This window comes from Gobio gobio (assembly GCF_949357685.1).
Source record: "Gobio gobio genome assembly, chromosome: 2".
Taxonomy (NCBI): Eukaryota; Metazoa; Chordata; class Actinopteri; order Cypriniformes; family Gobionidae; genus Gobio; species Gobio gobio.
The window spans coordinates 28,728,722-28,747,494 of NC_137098.1; the positions used below are offsets into that span (position 1 = coordinate 28,728,722).

The following is an 18,773-nucleotide window of genomic DNA, read 5'->3' on the forward strand; positions in this document are numbered from 1 at the left end:
AAGTAGGTGGACCTCTAGGCTAATGACTTCGCTAAAGACTAATGGGGGTCAAGTGTTTCAATCAATGGGATGAGATTGGAGGTGCCCTGGCCTATAAAAAGGAATGCAAATTTGCCACAACTTCGCTCTGCTAAAGTTACTGAATCAGTACTTCATGGAAAGAGCTTTTTTATTAAGAGCAATAAGATGCGGAAAACAACTCATTGTGGTACTTGCGCTGTCTGACACACACTCGAAGCGTGGGCACAGAAAGCCACCTCTCAGACAGCATGTGATCCCAAATTCAGCTCTTATTGTTGCCAGTCAAATACACACACAATATGTCAAAAGGCCTGTCTTGGCGAGTATTCAAGTTAACACAGTCGGTTATGTCTTAAGTGAACGTAAACAATTGGGAAAAGAAATCGGATGTGTGTCAATATGATTAGGATCCGTGCATTAGTTCTGTAAAGTGACAGCAGCTTAATACAGTAGGCCTGCTGTCTGTCAAACAACAAAAGAAAAAGAGAAAATCACTCACTGCTCTTGACTGAATAACTGTTATAGCTTTAATATGTTTATACATTGTATATTTAATTGATGTGAAGACTATGCAATTATTTATTTTTACATTTAATTATTTAGCTTTTGTATTGTTTCTTACTCAAGTGCTACTGTTAAATAGATCTGATGTTGGCCTACCTGAAAACCTTAAAGCACTGTTTATTAAATTTGTATCTTTGTTTTAATGTATTTGTCCAATTGTTTGTAATTTACCATGTTGAGCAAAGAGTTGTTGGTATTTAAATTTTTTTGGTTTACATTGATGTTAAAATGACTTTGTCATATTTGTGACATTACTTTTTATGTAATGCTAAAACTGCAACTTTCCCAGAAAGAATGTGAAACACATATATGACTTTCAGTTTTAAAATGCATTTAAATAACATTTTAATTGATTTTACACACAAGAAGCATTATTGTATCGGATATTGAATATCGCATTATTTTTCAAGTTATCACACAATGCATTTTTCTTCAATATCGTGCAGCCCTGGCCAAGGTCAGAAATGAGTTAGCATTTAGCACTTCTGGTTCTGTCATACTAAAGTCAGTGGGTTTTTTTAAATAGATTTTTTGTTAAATGTCTATGGTTAAGGGGTCATACATTTTTGTTAAATGTCTGTGGTTAAAGGGTCATAAAACCCCAAATTATTATTATTTTTTTTAAATGTGAACAGATATGTACAGGCTACACATCACTGAAAACACTAAAAACACTAAAAGTTATTTTTGATGTGTTTTGTTAAAGTTTTTTTCTTCCGGGTTGAAAAGCAAAGTCGAAGCAACGTCACGGAATCTTGACGTTGACGTTGAATCACGCGATTGGCTAGAGTGTGTGATTGGCTGCTGGGGCTGGAGAGCACAACGCTCCTACCACTGACCAGAGATCATACACAGACTGGAGTAAATGTGTTTCATATTTTTATAGACATATTTCACATACTCTAGTGCTCCAAACGTGAAGCAGCACCTTTATACCCATATATTTAATCATGTTTATCTTTAATCTTCAGATAAAATATGTGCAAATAATTCATGACACTTTAACAAAAGCTCACAATATTTCATCATAGGTGTAATTTGTGGTTGGGATGGGTGGGACATGTCTTCACCAATTTTTGCCAGGGTTGATATTGACCCCACCACTTTTTGAAACGTCTCACGACACGGATGTACCTAATAAAAATTAAACATCTCCAGTTGACAAACAGAGTAATTCTTTCGTTTGTTTGTTAAATAAGAGGCGATCTGGCGCTAGAATGTGTTGTCTTTGAAATCATGCTGAGTGTTTGTTGCCGCCGTCATCAGTGGCGGAAGGCACCAGTGTTTTCTTGGCGCTCACTCATAGTCTTCACACAGACGAGCGCTTTCAATCTATCACCTAACGCCATTGTGGAGGCTCTTTGTTTGTTCCGTGAAATCACAAAACAAAATGCACACAAACATGTCTCTGCTCTTGATATATAATCACTACCCCTTTGGCTTGGCTTGGCTTGCTCAGTTGGGGACACAACATTTTCAACTAAATATCCAAATTAATCTACTTAGTAAACTAAATTAACTATATAAACTAAATTACTGATCTGCCCACATTGCATTTTCAAACCTGTCCTGGAGGACCCCCAGCCCTGCACATTTTGTATGTCTCCCATATTTGACACACCCACTTCAGGTCTTGCAGTCTCTAATAATGAGGTCATGAGTTGAATCAGGTGTGTAAGATGAGGGAGACTACAAAATGTGCAGTGCTGGGGGTCCTCCAGGACAGGTTTGAAAACCACTGAGCTAGATGACATCACCGTTTTCTACGGAGAGGCTGTACGACCGAATAAAATTCTGTTGTATTATTTTCACTGTGAAGCTGGTTTGAAACAATCTGCATTGTAAAAAGCACTATATAAATAAAGTTGACTTGACTTGACTATTGAGAACAATACGTAATCAGAGGAGTAAAGTACTTGAGTAATTTTACTTGATTACTGTCCTTAAAGGGTTAGTTCACCCAAAAATGAAATTTCTGTCATTAATTACTCACCCTCATGTCGTTGGACACCCGTAAGACCTCCGTTCATATTCGGAACACAAATGAAGATATTTTAGTTGAAAGCTGATGGCTGAGAAAGGCTTCACACAGGCCTCCATTGGCATTCAGTACATTGACACTTCCAAGATCCATGAAAGGCACTTAAAACGTCGTTACAAAGTCTATCTCACCACAGTGGCTCTACAATAATCATACAATGCGACGACAATAGTTTTTGTGCGCAAAAAAAAATCAAAATAACACCTTTATCCAACTTGTTCTCGACTTCCGTGTGTGCCTCCACGACGCATGCGCGAGAATATGACGTAGCGCCGGTGTTAAGGAATCCATGAAATACACACTTAAGCCCCATTTTGAGCACTACGCCGAGACCTAAAGCACGATCAATGTAGAATCCAACAGCTTAGACACGCGCGTCTTCCTCTGCTCGTAAACAAACCGCTTCTGGGTCATATGTCCGAACGCCGGATCTGCGTCATATTCTCGCGCATGCGTCGTGGAGGCATACACGGAAGTCGAGAACAAGTTGGATAAAGGTGTTATTTTGATTTTTTTTTGCGCACAAAAACTATTGTCGTCGCATCGTAAGATTATTGTAGAGCCACTGTGGTGAGATAGACTTTGTAACGACGTTTTAAGTGCCTTTCATGGATCTTGGAAGTGTCAATGTACTGAATGCCAATGGAGGCCTGATTGAAGCCTTTCTCAGCCATCAGCTTTCAACTAACGGGTGTCCAACGACATGAGGGTGAGTAATTAATGACAGAATTTTCATTTTTGGGTGAACTAACCCTTTAAGTATTATTTTTGGGGATTTTTACTTTTTTTGAGTACAATTAAAAATCAATACTTTTACTTTTACTTAATTACATTTTTTTTTAAGAAAAAAAAGTTCTTTTTACTCCTTACAATTTTATTTACAGTCAAAAAGTACTTATTTTTGGAGATCATTTCATTCTATTTTCCCTTGCCATTACCAAACCAATTGAATTGCGCTGATGCCCAGTTTAATTTAAATGTATTTATTCTGCCAATGAGATAAATTTTCACATTCCATGAAATTGGTCAGACATGTTAATTGGTCCTTTGGAAGTGACGTCATGTCGCATCAATTACCACAATGCAGCACCTTGGCTTGGGCTGCGTTTCCCAAAACCATCGTAAGCCTAAGTTGATCGTAGAGACCATTGGTGGCAATTTTTCTTCGATCAACTTAAAAGTCCCGTTTTTCCTGTTTTTTTGAAGCTTTGATTGTGTTTACAGTGTGCAATATAACATGTGTTCATGTTTCGTGTGTAAAAAAACAGTATTTTTCACACAATTTAATTATCTGTATACCGCTGTTTTCACTGTCCTAAAAACGGCTTGAGGATTTCCCTGTTCTATGAAGTCCCTCCTTCAGAAATACGTTACGAGTTCTGATTGTGCCAGCGGTTCCCGTGTTGTGATTCGAGCTTAGCGCACGTTGCCCTGAAAGGTCACGCCTCTTACCATAACAGGGAGATGCATGTGCTCAAAGTACAGCGTCCCTGAAGGCCAAACAAAGGTGATTTGACTCCGAGATGAAAATAACAGCGTCTCAACGACATGGCGACAAACACTCTACAAACGCAACCGAACGCAAAACTTCCTCTTCTCCACGTGGGAGAGCAACAAGACCACGCCCCCTTTTTTGTGTATTCTTGTGGGCGGAGGTTAGTCAACAAACTGTTCTACTGATGTCATTAAAGCAGGGAGTACAGGGTTGTAGTCCAAACCGGCCGTTCGCTGTAGGCTTTGAAAGGGAACTTCTGTTAAATAAAATATCTCGCTTGGCATTGAACTTTGAGCTTTATAATTTTACAGGTTATTTATGCTCTAACAGCAACATTACACACTAACTAAAGTTTGAAAAATGGGATCACGAAGAACAGGACCTTTAAGCTAACAATGGTTTTGGGAAACTCAGCCCTGGAAATTAGAGTGAGAGGCTTTTCAGCACTACAAGATAGCTTTTCAGCCCCAAAAGACGCTTGACACTCACAATTTTGAAAATCAGCTTCTGCTTAAAGGGATAGTTCACCAAAAAATGAAAATGTGATGTTTATCTGCTTACATGTAGCTGTCTTTGTTTCTTCAGTAGAACACAAATGAAGATTTTTAACTCCAACCGTTGCAGTCTATCAGTCGTATAATGCATGTGAATGGTACATGACTACTAGCATCATCTATGAGAATAAAAAAAACCTGCACAGACAAATCCATATTAAACTCCGCAGCTCGTGATGACACATTGATGTCCTAAGACATGAAACGATCGGTTTGTGCGAGAAACCGAACAGTATTTATATAATATTTTTACCTCAAAAACTATCTATGTCCGACACCCGTTCAGCGCGCCATCACTTCCGGTGAGGTGGTCAATGTACATAATAATAATAATAATATTAATAATAATTTGTTACATTTATATAGCGCTTTTTTGGGTACTCAAATCGCTTTACATATAGAAGGGGGAAATCTCCTCAGCCAACACCAATGTGCAGAATCCACCTGGATGATACGACAGCAGCCATATTGCGCCAGAACGCCCACCACACACCAGCTTATGGTGGAGAGGAGACGGAGTGATGAAGCCAATCAGTATATGGGGATGATTAGGAGGCCATAATGGAGGCCAATTTGGCCAGGATGCCGGGGTTACACCCCTACTCTTTTTCCAATGACATCCTATGATTTTTTTTAAGACCACAGAGAGTCAGGACCTCGGTTTAACGTCTCATCTGAAGGACGGTGCTCTTTGACAGTATAGTGTCCCCATCACTACACTGGGGCGTTAGGACCCATACAGACCACAGGGTGAGCGCCCCCTGCTGGCCTCACTAACACATCTACCAGCAGACACCTGGTTTTCCCAGGAGGTCTCCCATCTGGATACTGACCATGCTCAGCCCTGCTTAGCTTCAGTGGGAAACAAGTCTTGGGCAAGAGGGTGATATGGCTGCTGCCAAATGATCAGACAGAGTGCCGGAAGTGATCTCTCGCACGTATCTCTACGCCAGATTGTGTACATTGACCTCACTTACCTGAAGTGATGGCACGCTGAACGGGTGTCGGACATAGAACGTATTTGAGGTAAAACATTTTTACAAATACTGTTCGGTTTTTCGCACAAACAGATAGTTTCGTGTCTTAGGACATCAATGTGTCGTCACAAGCTGCAGGGTTTAATATGGATTTGTCTGTGCATTTTTTTACTCTGATAGATTTTGTTTCCATTCACATGGAAACAGACTGACAGACTGCAACTGTTCGAGTTAAAAATCTTATTTTGTGTTCTATTGAAGAAACAAAGACACCTACATCTTGGATGCCCTGGAGATAAGCAGATAAACATAACATTTCCATTTTTGGGTGAACTATCCCTTTAGTTAAATCCGGGGTTTTACAACTTTGAGTAGCATGTTGCATACTGGCATTAGGTAGTAGTCTTATAGTTTGATAATAAAATACCATTAAATTCAAACAGTTCTAAAGCAGGATAAAACCTTGTATGTGGTTAATTCACTTCATGTTTTTAGAGATTAAAAGCTTAAAGAAGAATCTCTAGTTTTCATTATTGCTGCTACTTTTACGCTACTTTTACTTTTTTAATACTCAAGTACAGTTTTAATGTGTTACTTTTTTACTTTTACTCAAGTATGATTCTGGCCAGATACTTTTACTTTTACTTCTGAATTTCATTCAGTACTTGTACTTTCAATTGAGTAACATTTTTGAGTACTTTTTACACCTCTTTACGTAATACTAATCTGTATGAAAGCTTGTTTCTGCCACAAAATAAAAAAAATTCAGACTTAATTCTATCTCACAATTCTGACTTTTTTTCTTGCAATTGCGGATTTACATCTCGTAATTCTGACTTTTTACCTCAGAATTGTGTGATATAAAGTCAGAATTGTGTGAAATAAAGTCAGAATTGTGTGATATAAAGTCAGAATTGCCTGATATAAAGTCTGAATTGCATGATAAACAATGTCAAATGTCAAAGTGTCAATGAAGGTTGCAATGACAGTGTCAAAATTTTACTTTTGTACAATGTCACTTTTTTTTTCTCACAATTGCGAGTAGCAATTCTGACTTTATGACTCGCAATTGCAAGTTCTGAGTCAGAATTGCGAGTCATAAAGTCAGAATTGCGAGTTATAAAGTCAGAATTGCCTGATATAAAGTCTGAATTGACAGATTTTTTTTCTCGCAATTGCGAATTTATATCTCACAATTCCGACTTTATATCAGGCAATTCTGACTTTATATCACGCAATTCTGACTTTATAACTCGCAAGTCAGAATTGTGAGATGTAAACTTAGAATTGTGAGTTAAAAAGTCGCAATTATCTTTTAAAATGTTTTATTTTGTATAAAAAAAAACACATTTTTCATGAATAAAGAGGCATGAACGTTTTATATGATGAACAGATGGAATTTAGGCTTTTATTCACATAAAATTGAAGCTTTTATTCACAAATTCTATTCACTTTTATTCACATTCTTCTATATCTCTGTAGCTGTGGTGTGGACTCTGCTATTCCTGTATATTTAGAATGATTTTTAGAACTATATCTTTATCGTTATCTTTATTGGTGTGAATGGGCATTACTCGAACGTTCAGAGAAGAAATGACAAATAATTGCCAGAAGCTTAGTGATGGTGACGTTGAAGTCATGCAACAGTGTGGTTAATATACTGTAGGTTATGTTTAGCTTTTTACTTCTGCCGATTGTATTTTGGCTTCAAAATTCATGATTCATAATGAATAAAACATTTAAGAATCATAAACTTTTGTAAGCCACAGAGCTTATTTTCTGCAACAATACAAAAGCCAATGGAAAAATTCTGTACAGTTTTTGTCAAGCGAACCAGGTTGATGCTAACTTCTGGGTTGGCCTACTAAAATAAGTTATCACTGCAAAACCCATTCTAACTCCCAATGTGTCAAAATCGGAAGCATGATCAAGTACCTTCCATGTCAAAATGAAGATGCTAAAAGTACCCAGGCGTCACTATATAGCGCAAGGGTACTCCAGAGATTCTCCAGGAGTACTCCATTGATTTCAATGAGAAACCTTCGGTGTCATACACAGATGCGTTGGGAATGGGAATGTTGTTGTCCTGATGAAATTATATATTGGGTTTTGATTTTGCCATAATGACATATTGGAGTGTGATTCTCAATTTAATCAGCCAGCATACTTCTATTTACATTTATTTTATTTTTTTATTTACGCTATTTAGACATGTTAGAACATATAACCCAACCCCATCCCATCCCTAAACCTACCCATTTGTTTATTATATGATATAAATCACAGGATATAACAGGCAGATACAACTTTTCACAATTTATTCAAAAAGTACAAATATTCCAAGTGTTCCAAGGCCAAACGATTGATTTGTGTGAAGAAAATCCCCAAATGGTGGCTCTCGGATGTCTCGTGACCAATTGTGTTATTACGTCAGCTTTGATTGAAAAATGTAATCGGCTCTTATGTGTCTTGTGAATGATTATGTCATGCTAAAGAATCGTGTGTATCATTTGAATGAAATATGAAATATGATGAGTGTGTTCACGGAGCGTCCAGCTCATCATTTCAGTGATCAAAACATTAAGATCAACTCTGTTATTTACATGAAGATATCGTATGACTTCAGAAGACTTGGCATGCAACATGAGTTAATACCTTTATACTGTTTTTGGTCAGTTTTTGAAATAAATACCTGTGACTGTACTTTTATTTGACTGTTACATTTTATATTGTTGAGAAGTAGGTTTAGGCTTGGAGTTGGGTTAATTGCTCCAAAATATAAAAGTAGCCTATAAATATTCATAAAATCATGTCTGCTTTTACAAATGCAAAGAATTAAATGTGTCTTGATGTGACGCATTGTGCAAACAACTAAAATCAACGATGTACCCCTGTGCGTCGATATAGTGACACCTAGGGGTATCTTTAGTGTCTTCATTTTGACGCAGAAGACACTTGACCATGCTTCAGATTTTGACGCCTTGGGAGTGAGAATGGTTTGCACTGCAGCACTATATTACAGTTTTTCTGAATTGCTAAAACACATTTCTTGAAACCATCACTCATTTTCTCAAAACCTTAAACACAAATCCAAATCTTCAAACATTTACAAAACCTCTGACAAAATTCTGGCAAAATCAAACAATTGCCTTAAAACTATTTCACCTGTTCTCAAAACCAAATAATGCTTTCAGATCATTCACACATAAGTCAATAATATAAGCACTACAGATCATTCAATAGACACTACATAAAAAATGGAGAAAACAACATCCAGAACATGAACTTACAGGGAAAAAAAGCATATTGCATGCAGTAAAAAATGTTGCAATTACGTAAAAAAAGTATAGTAATCAAAAGCCAAGTATGGTGAATATACTGTATACTGTGTACTGCAAGTACAGTATTGTATTGAATATTGTATGGAATCGAATGTATGTATATTCAGCACTTGTACTGTAAAAATACAGCAGTCTAAATGCAAATGCATGCAATAGAAAACCAAGTGAAAATTAAAGCTGCAAGCAGCGTTGAAAGGGCCCTTGCACCCGGGGCCACCGCCACCCAGTGGCCTTGGGAAAATCGTGAATAGTGGTAAATATAGGAGAAATATGGCAAAGTCACTTCGATGTGCCCCACTTCCTGCTGCCAGCAGGAGGCACTTTGACTTTAACTGAATATTGGCGTGTAGATGTCTTCAGGCAAGCTCTTTTATCAATAATGTGAAGTTTAAGAATGATCGGACTTTGTATGCCAAAAGTCCAAAAGAAGTTACAACAACTTCCAGTTTTGTGGCGTTAATCTTAACCAAGTGTTGCATGATTTAACGTGTTTTTAGCATGTTTGGTACTTCATGGCATGTTTCTGGGGGTGAATTACAGTGTAAAGCATGCCATTTCCTCTTGCCAGCAGGTGGCACTATGACTAACTGAATATTGGCATGTAGATGTCTTCAGGCCAGGACCCTTATCAAACATGTGAAGTTTGGGGCATATCGGACATCGTATGCCTGACTTACAAAAGCTTCCTGTGTCATGGCGAAACATCAGACTTTGTCCAGCTGCCATGGACACGCCCTTCAGCGAAAACTCAAGATCTTCACAATTTAACATCACCAAGGCCTTTAGATTAGACTGACCAAATATGATGTTGATCTGATAAAATCTCTAGGAGGAGTTTGTTAAAGTACGTCTGGAAATGGCAAAAACTGCTAAATATCTCATTTCCTGTTGGGTTTTCAGATCTTGCTTCCAGGGACTTTTTTGTAGGTATTGGTCTGTTACATGTGTGTACCGAATTTCATACTTGTATGAGAAACGTAGAGAGAATGATGCTTAATTTTAAATTTTTTAAGTGGCACTATCGAGCCATTTTGCCACACCTAATTCTGAAACCCATATCAGATGTAGATTTCCACCACTTCACTTTCATGAGTTGTTGAGCATGTTTAGGCTCTCAAAAATGCGATTAATTTCTTAGAAGAATAATAATAGACTGAGCAATTCCAATAGGGTCCTCACACCATCAGTGCTCGGGCCCTAATAAGACAGTTACATAAGACTTTTTTTTTTTTTACAGTAATACCATATTGAAATATATATATATATATATATATATATATATATATATATATATATATATATATATATATATATATATATATATATATATATATATATATATATATATATATATATATATATATATATATATATAAATAAATAAAAGAAAAGAAACTAAATGTAACCAAACACCTACACAACTGAACACCTACACATTACCATCCATTCAAAAGGAAAACTTAGGAATAATTTTGTACTGAAATGTAAACATGGACTATGTAACATAAACTGCAGTGAATTATAAGCAGTAGAGAGTGTCATTCTGGTTTTGTAAAGACATTTTACTAAAGAAAATAATTGATATAATCATTGAAATTATTGTATAATACAACCTAACATTAGTGTTTTTTTTGGGGTTTGCGTTTATGATTGACAGAGTGTGTTTGTTGGTTGAAAACCTTTGCTAGGGAAAATAATTGTGTTTTGGTAGTTTTAGTTCATTTTGAATGTGAAATGATCTGCTCTGCCGAGCTGAAAGTTTGTTAGGAGAACTGTGAGAAGAGTTTTGAAAAAGTGACCTAAGTATTGAAAAATGGGTCCTAGCAATTGTATATATACTTTTTTTTTTATAAAAAATAAAAACACTGTAAATGGCAAGAGGCATCATGCACATCAAAAACAGGCAAAGCAACAAATTAATTGTATTCAGCATCAATTTTTTTATTTTACAGAAAACATTCAGATGTAACCCCATTATAATAATTAATTTTCATAAGTAACTGTAATTTAATTAAACATTTTTCTCAGTAACTGTAACTGATTACAGTTACATTTATTTTGTAATTAAATTACATAATCTAGTTACTCCCCAACACTGCTAAGTACATATGAGTAGACTCGTCATTTTGAGAACCAATGAGAATTTTATGTTAGCATAAGCTCCCATTTGGGCAAGTCTGGAGAATCATGACTGTTAATGAAGCGGGAGGGATTATTGTTAATTAGCCAAAATCTGTAAAATACAAAAAGACCAAAGGGCATCATCTCAACAGTGTGGCTAGCTGTTGAACAATGGCAGGAAGTTGGTATGCTGTTCAATTTCTAGCACTTTGTGTGTGGTTTTATGCTTTCTGACATGCTGTTCCACAGCGGAGTAATCTGCCCCAGAATCCTGAAGCTCTGATGTTACAGCAAACTGACCAGCGGGTTCAACAAGCTAGTCAACAGGTTCCTTAGCAGGTTCAACAACAAACTAGTCAATGGTTTCCTCAGCAGGTTCAACAGCTGGCTAGTCACCGGTTTCCTCAGCAGGTTCAACAGCTAGCTAGTCAACAGTTTCCTCCGCAGTTTCAACAAGCTAGTCAACAGTTTCCTCCGCAGTTTCCGCCTAAGCAGCCAGTGGTGCAGGCAGAACCCCTTGACAAATGTGCTGTAGCTGATTATGAGCAGATCCAATGTGGCCCACCTGGTATCAGTGGTGCTGAGTGTGAAGCTATCAACTGCTGCTTTAATGGACAACAGTGTTTCTATGGGAAGGCAGGTAAGTGTGAGTCAATGTATAGGTGTTCATGTTAAACTGCTCCTCTGTAATAACCTGCTCTTGTTCCAGTGACTGTCCAGTGTATAAGAGATGGTCAGTTTGTGGTAGTGGTGGCTAGAGATGTTACACTACCTTGCTTGAGCCTGGATTCAATCCGTCTCCTAGGTGGAAACGACCTACCTTGCAGTCCTGTGGGATCCACACCATCCTTTACTATAGATTCAAGAGATTTATTTGTCACATACACAATTATATAGAGCATATATAACCAGCAGTGAAATGAAAGTCAGGTCCGCTCCATGGACCGTGCAATATTAAAGAGCAAAAAGAGAAGAAATACAACACAGATGAAAATAAAAGCTATGAGAAAATGAATTAAGGTTAATGTACAAGAGGCTATGTGCATTATACTGTAGTCTTAAATATTAAGATACACAGGAATGTATAAGAGGTAAAAGTGCAAACGGGTCGATACTGACAGTATGTCACATTGAGGTAGTGAATGATGACAATCTTGCTGATAAAGATCTTACTATATACCAGTTCCCTGTCACTGCATGTGGCACAAGCATGATGGTGAGTAGCTGCTTGTGGTTCTGTTCTGCATGGCTTAGAATGGACTGGATGCCAACAGTTGCTATTTGCAGGAGGACAGTGGATTTGTGGTGTATGAAAACCGAATTACCTCCTTGTATGAAGTGGGTGTCGGACCACTTGGTTCCATCACAAGGGACAGCCATTTTGAGTAGGTGTTTTAATCTTTAGCATAAATGTTTTGACCAATGCTACAAGCTCACTATTTGTTGTCTAGGCTTCTCTTCCAGTGTAGATATTCTGCTACTTCTGTGGAAGCTCTGGTTGTTGAGGTCAACACTGTTCCTGCACCTCCACCAGTAGCGGCTTCTGGACCCCTCAGGGTGGAGCTTAGACTGGCAAATGGTCAATGTGTCACCAAAGGCTGTGCAGAAGGTATGTGTCGGTCCCAAGTATGCATAAGTATTTTCTAAAACTCCAGGTTGCAGCAGTTTCTGGTTAAATGCTGGTTTTCTTCCTCAGGGGATGAGGCATACACGTCCTACTACAGTGATACTGATTATCCAGTCACAAAAGTCCTGCGATAGCCTGTGTATGTTGAGGTGCGCATTTTGGAGAGGACCGACCCCAACATTGTCCTAATGCTGGGGCGTTGCTGGGCGACATCAACCCCCAGTCCACTCAGTCTACCCCAGTGGGACCTTCTGGTCGATGGGTGAGTAAGGCCAGTCTTTATTCATCTAGTGTGCTCGAAGGCATTTCTGACTGCCTCTTTGCCTTTCAGATGCCCTTACCAGGATGACCGTTACCTGACCACATTGGTTCCGGTGGCTGGATCTTCTGGTCTTTTTTTTTTTAAATGCCTCATGATTTCTTTTCCAGGAAGAGGTGCTAACGTCAGGACCATCTCTAGTGGGCAAACCGTGGTGTCTAGTGGAGAAGTTAACCTGGTCATGTGACTTTAGTAGTTTTAATAAACTCCTTAATTCAACCGTGTCTCTTTGGTATTGATCTTTCATGACTGTTCTGTTTGATTTATTGGGCCACACTACTAAACCTTTTTTGCTTGGAGGTTGTGCTTGACTTAAACTAAACAAGCTAAGCTTCTGACCTATTTGCCAAGTTCCAGTTGCTAACCTGGGTCCCTGTTCTTAATGGTATCTCATTAGGGGTTGTTCAATCTGTTTTGGTCTCTACTTGTGGCTGGAATGACATAACTGCTTGTATTGATATTCAAGCATGCCAAGTCCTTTTTTTTTTTTTTTTTTCGTAATGCAATTTGAAAGCACCCCCCCCCCCCCAATTCATGCAAGTACAGCATTGCACCTGCAGTAAAATCAGTATCAACCTGCATTGTCTTTTTTAATCCCAAATTGTGACCAGCCTTTTTTCTCTAGGCTAGCCCCAAATTTTTGTTTATTGAAAAGTAGACTTGTCCTTTAATAAAAGATGGTGTAATCCCTTAACTGGTGTCTCCTATTGGGTTGTGGTCTCAGGGCCTATGTACACCTGGTACTAAAGTTTATCACTGAGAAAGCATAGGTCTGTGGCGAGTTGCTTAAACTAATGTTAAAGAATAAGAAGCTGAGGGCAAGTGGACAAATGAATGGCTGTTTCAATTCGCTTTTTCATGCCCTTCCTTCTGTGTTGTTGACTCAGATGTACATTTCATCATTGCTTGCACTGCATGACTGCCCACTACTGGTGGAACCTTTGCAATGGGTTGGAAAGTACCAGTGTTGGGAAGGTTACTTTGGAAGTGTTGTCAGTTACAGAGTTACGCTATTTAACATGTAATAAGTAGTGCAACTATTTCAATTACTTATAAGTACCTGCTTACATTTGATCACTTTTTGATTGCTTTTCTAATTTTCAGTATTGGAATGAATTTACTTTTGCATGGTGGCATCTCTCAGACAGGATGTAGCCTTATGCTTTCTACGGTAATGTGGATTAAAGCTGAATAATTACCTAATAATAGGCTAAACAATTACAATAGGGTCCTCACACCATCGGTGCTCGGGCCCTAATAACCGTACACTCAAAGTTGTGCAACTGCAAAATCAGTGAGATTGTTTCTGCATCACATCTTCATGTTGGGCCTGACCTAAATCAAGTCCCCTTTATGTATACAGCGCTTTATACAATACAGATTGTTTCAAAGATAAATGTTTAAGACATGTTTTACTATCCACAAACAAATGCCTTCTAACTTGTGTGTGCAAAATACAGAATTACAAGAATGTGCAGCAATTTGTACAAATAGCTTCAGCTTTACAGTGAAAAAGATTATCAGCGATGCAAAAGAGTTCATTCCGGCTGTACAGCAGCTCTAAAAGATTGTCAAGTGTCATTGTTCAGCTGAAGTTAGTTCAGTGTTGATTCAGTTCTGTTGTAAAGATCAAGTATTGTGTAAATTAGTTGATTTCATCTATAAAGCAGCTCTGCAGAAAACAGTGATGTTCAGTTGTCCTCCAATAGTGTCAGTGCAGTCAGATCAATAATATTGTTGAGGCCTTCGTCCACATCACAGGCAATGTTGTCTCTTGCAAGGGAAAGGGAAAACCCCTCTGTTGTGCCAGATCTAGTCTTGACAACATTCTCCACAGCTTGCTCTTTCTCATCCTCAGCCTTTTCCTCCTCTTCCACTTCCTTTTACACGTGCTCTCCCTCCTGTCCCTCTCAGACTGTTTCCAACTGCTTACACACAAAATTTGTTCATGTAACACGATTTTTGAAACCCCTCACTCAAAGTGCAAAACTCCACACCAAATCCCCAAAACCATCAGCTATTTCTCAGCCTTTGACTCAGTTTTCAATAGCATAAAACACTTTTTTTTTTCAAAACGCTACACACAATTCTCTACCTAAAACACAAAAATCTAACAGGAAGTGACTTGCTTTCCTTTTCCAAACACAACCAATCAAAATGCTACACTTATTCACCAGGGGCACGTTCAAAGCTCAAACCGGTGTGCAACGTTTTGCTACGGTTTCCAGTTGAACGTCATGTTTCCTGGAAACGTTGAGATGCGTTTTCTCTCATTTGGTGGGTGTGTCAAATATGTCAGCCCAATCAGCAGCACGGTCCAAGTTGTTTACAAATGTGTCCGCTGCAGCTCGGTATACGCAACAATTGAAGATATTAGAAGACATGATTGTCGTAAGAGTTTTATAGTAAATATACATGTATATATATATATATCTCAACATGATGATGTATTTATTTATATTTTTAGCTTCATTGCAAGGCAAGTTTATTTATATACCAAATTCATATATGGTAATAAAGTGCTTTACATAAAAATGAGAAAGAAAATACAAGCTATTAAAAAAATAAGAACTAGAAAAAAAAGTGATTTAAATTAGAATAGATTACCAGGAGATAAAAAAGTTAATTAAATGGGATTGGGATGTTGTCTTTTATTCTGGACGGCAAGGGCAGTGGTTGCATGTATTTTGCAGTATTAAACAGTATTTATATCGATTTCATCAGGCTCCAAAAATTCCTCAAAAAGAAACCAAATGGCCTTCTCAGCTGCCATAGTTGCAAATCCTGCGTCATCAGAACAGGGTGTTCAAAGCAGCACCGTTTCCGTTTAAAAAACGTTTTGTCGGGACTGAACGCAGCCCAGGTCACACACACACACTTCTCACATGTGCAAACACTATTTGCTTAACTGATCACTAACCAATCACTGCTTTACTGTAGTATAGGCCTATAAATAGGTCAGATTACCTGTTTTGAACAATGGATCTTAACAACAGACAGAGAGGAAGAGGAGTAGGAGGGAGAGGCAGGGGACAACAAGGACAAATTCAAAGACGAAGAGTTGGAAGAGGAGGAAGAGGAAGAAGAGGATGAGGGCAAAGAAGAGCAGGAAGAAGAGCCATCTATGATGAGATTAGACTTGTTGATCATGTGACCCCCCCCCCCCCCCCCAACTGTAGAACATTGTATTGAAATTTAAATATAAGTCTATGAAAGGCCAAAGAGATTTAGATTTAGAACAACAGTGTTTACATGGTATATCCAAAAATTTACTATTATGAAAGAAGTGTTTGCCATTTGATGCAAATGCTTCATTCTGACATGCGTTTATGGCATTTTGAATGCAGTGTTACATTTTGAAGGAGATGTGAGACATTTTGCATTTTGTGTGAGCAGTTTTGGGAATTGTGTGTAGAGTTTTGAAAAAAGGAAAAAAGTGTGTAAGCAGTTGGAAAAAAACTGTATTGTTGGTATCATTATTCAGTGCACCTGCACCCACCTGTGCACTCTGAACTGGCCTATATTTCGTAGTTGGTTTGATCATCCTTAGAAATAAGTGTGAAAAATTTTGAGTCGTTGTGTTTGTGTTTAGAGTTTTGCAAAAAGACCCATGTAGATCTGCAAATGATGTCTAACTAGGTGAAAATTTATGAGATGATTTTAGACTCAAAATGATTAATAAATGCACACACAATTATCAATGAACTTGATACATTTTGCCGACATGTTTTACTATCCACAAACAAATGCCGTATTACGGAGCCCCGCACATGACATGCAGTAAAAAAATAGTAGGCTAAATTGTGCGCACAATTTACTATTTCGTTCCCTCGATTTATAAATCGTGCGCACGTTTTACTAATTAGTTCCCTTGATTTGCTAAATCATGCGCACGATTTATAAATTGAGGGAACAAATTAGTAAATTGTGTGCACGATTTAGCAATTTGAGGGAACAAATTAGTTAAACGTGCGCACGATTTATAAATCGAGGGAACACATTTTTTTTTTTCTTGCATGTCATGTGCTGGGCTCCGTAACTTTTAACTTGTGTGTGCAAAATACAGAATTACATGAATGTGCAGCGATTTGTACAAATAGAGACATAGTTGTGAATACAAAACTTCAATTTTGTATTAATGTAAGTCAGAATTTGTGCGTGCAATGAGTAAGATGTGCATTTGTGGATCCGGTGACGCATGTGCATTCATTGACTCGTTTGTGAGTCGATCCTATTTGATTCATTTGGATTCGCCGGTTTGGCCTTGCACGATCCACACACACAGCTGTCTAAGAAAAGCTGCTGCCACTAGATGGCAGTATTCTGCCAAACAGACAACGGCACCGTGAGCGTTTTTCTGCCTATAAGACGCTTTAGGTGTCCTCATTATAAAGAAGAGTAAAACGCTTAACAGTAGGCTAGCATTACAGTTTTTGCCTATTGCTTACACACGTTTTGCTAAATTTGGCTCATTGTGTCAAAACTCTACACACAAGCAAATAAGACACAACATTGGGAAATAAACCATTCACATATATGTCAAATTGAAACTCTACTATCAAAACCTAACAATCCTTTGTCAAAATGTCACTCTGATGACAAAATGATACCCACTTGCATCATATGAATACACTTTCAGATCAGCAGCAACACACTAGTCTACTTTATATAAAAAACTACAGTCTTTTGTTTTCAATGTTTTTATTCAGTTCCATAGAGGGCATGTTTTCACAACAACCAAAAAATGAAGTAATGAATTCAAAATCATTACATTAGTAAATTTTACAGTACAGTAAATTCAGGTAAATAAAAAATAAAACAAACAATACACTACTGTAAACACAGAAAAACACAATTGTGCGCAAGTGAGCTTATGAATCCTGCCGTCTGTTGGGGTCTGGCCACAGGATCTCCAACATCACAAGCAATGTCTTCTCTTGCTAAGCATCGGGGAAAATATCCCCTTGTGTGCCGAATCCATCCCTGGATTGACCTCACCTCAATGTCTCCGCAGGCCTTTTCCATTGCCTGCAGAAGAGGCATACGGGCATGTGGTTGGCGGTCATATACGCGCCATCTCCAAGCGGAAAAAAATTCCTCTATAGGATTTAGAAATGGCGAGTAAGGGGGCAAGTACAGAACTTCAAATTGATCATGGTTGGTGAACCAGTTCTGGACCAGAGCAGCCCGATTGAAACTGACATTATCCCAGACAACAACAAACCTGGGCTGCTCTGGTCCATCCTGTACAACTGCATCATGAAGTGCATCTAGAAATTTGATTATGTGTTGTGCATTATAGGGACCCAGTTTGGCATGATGGTGCAGTAGCCCTCGAAGACTTATGGCAGCACACAATGTGATATTTCCCCCGCGCTGCCCCGTGACGTGCAAAATTGCCCTTTGGCCAATTATATTACGTCCTCGTCGTCTGTTTTTGCTAAGGTTGAATCCAGCCTCGTCAATGTAAATACATTCATGCAGCTGGGCAGCTCCATCCATGCGTCCATCCGTCCAAGATTCTCTGTAACAAAAAATACTTGTTGTGGATGGCTTTACTCAAAGCACACACTTACACTACTACATATACAGAACCGACCCATCCCACCACACAGGTACCGGTGTAGCTTTCTGAATGAATCTATGTGGTACTAATCCAGTGGTACATATTCATCTGTTGCTGGACTGCACCCATTCTTTATTGTAAATGTAC

General features: G+C 38.2%; 1 pseudogene across 1 annotated transcript in view; it reads left to right on the forward strand.

The window, feature by feature from the left end:
• The window catches only part of LOC307118120 (zona pellucida sperm-binding protein 1-like), a 51,360-nt pseudogene extending 32,969 nt beyond the window's left edge, over window positions 1-18,391 (forward strand). Inside the window, exons 4-10 of the transcript in view lie at window positions 11,736-11,754; window positions 11,824-11,882; window positions 12,414-12,499; window positions 12,566-12,723; window positions 12,811-13,003; window positions 13,073-13,131; window positions 18,363-18,391. The product of the transcript in view is annotated as a zona pellucida sperm-binding protein 1-like (transcript). The remainder of the gene's footprint in view (window positions 1-11,735; window positions 11,755-11,823; window positions 11,883-12,413; window positions 12,500-12,565; window positions 12,724-12,810; window positions 13,004-13,072; window positions 13,132-18,362) is intronic.
• Window positions 18,392-18,773: the final 382 nt, after the last annotated feature.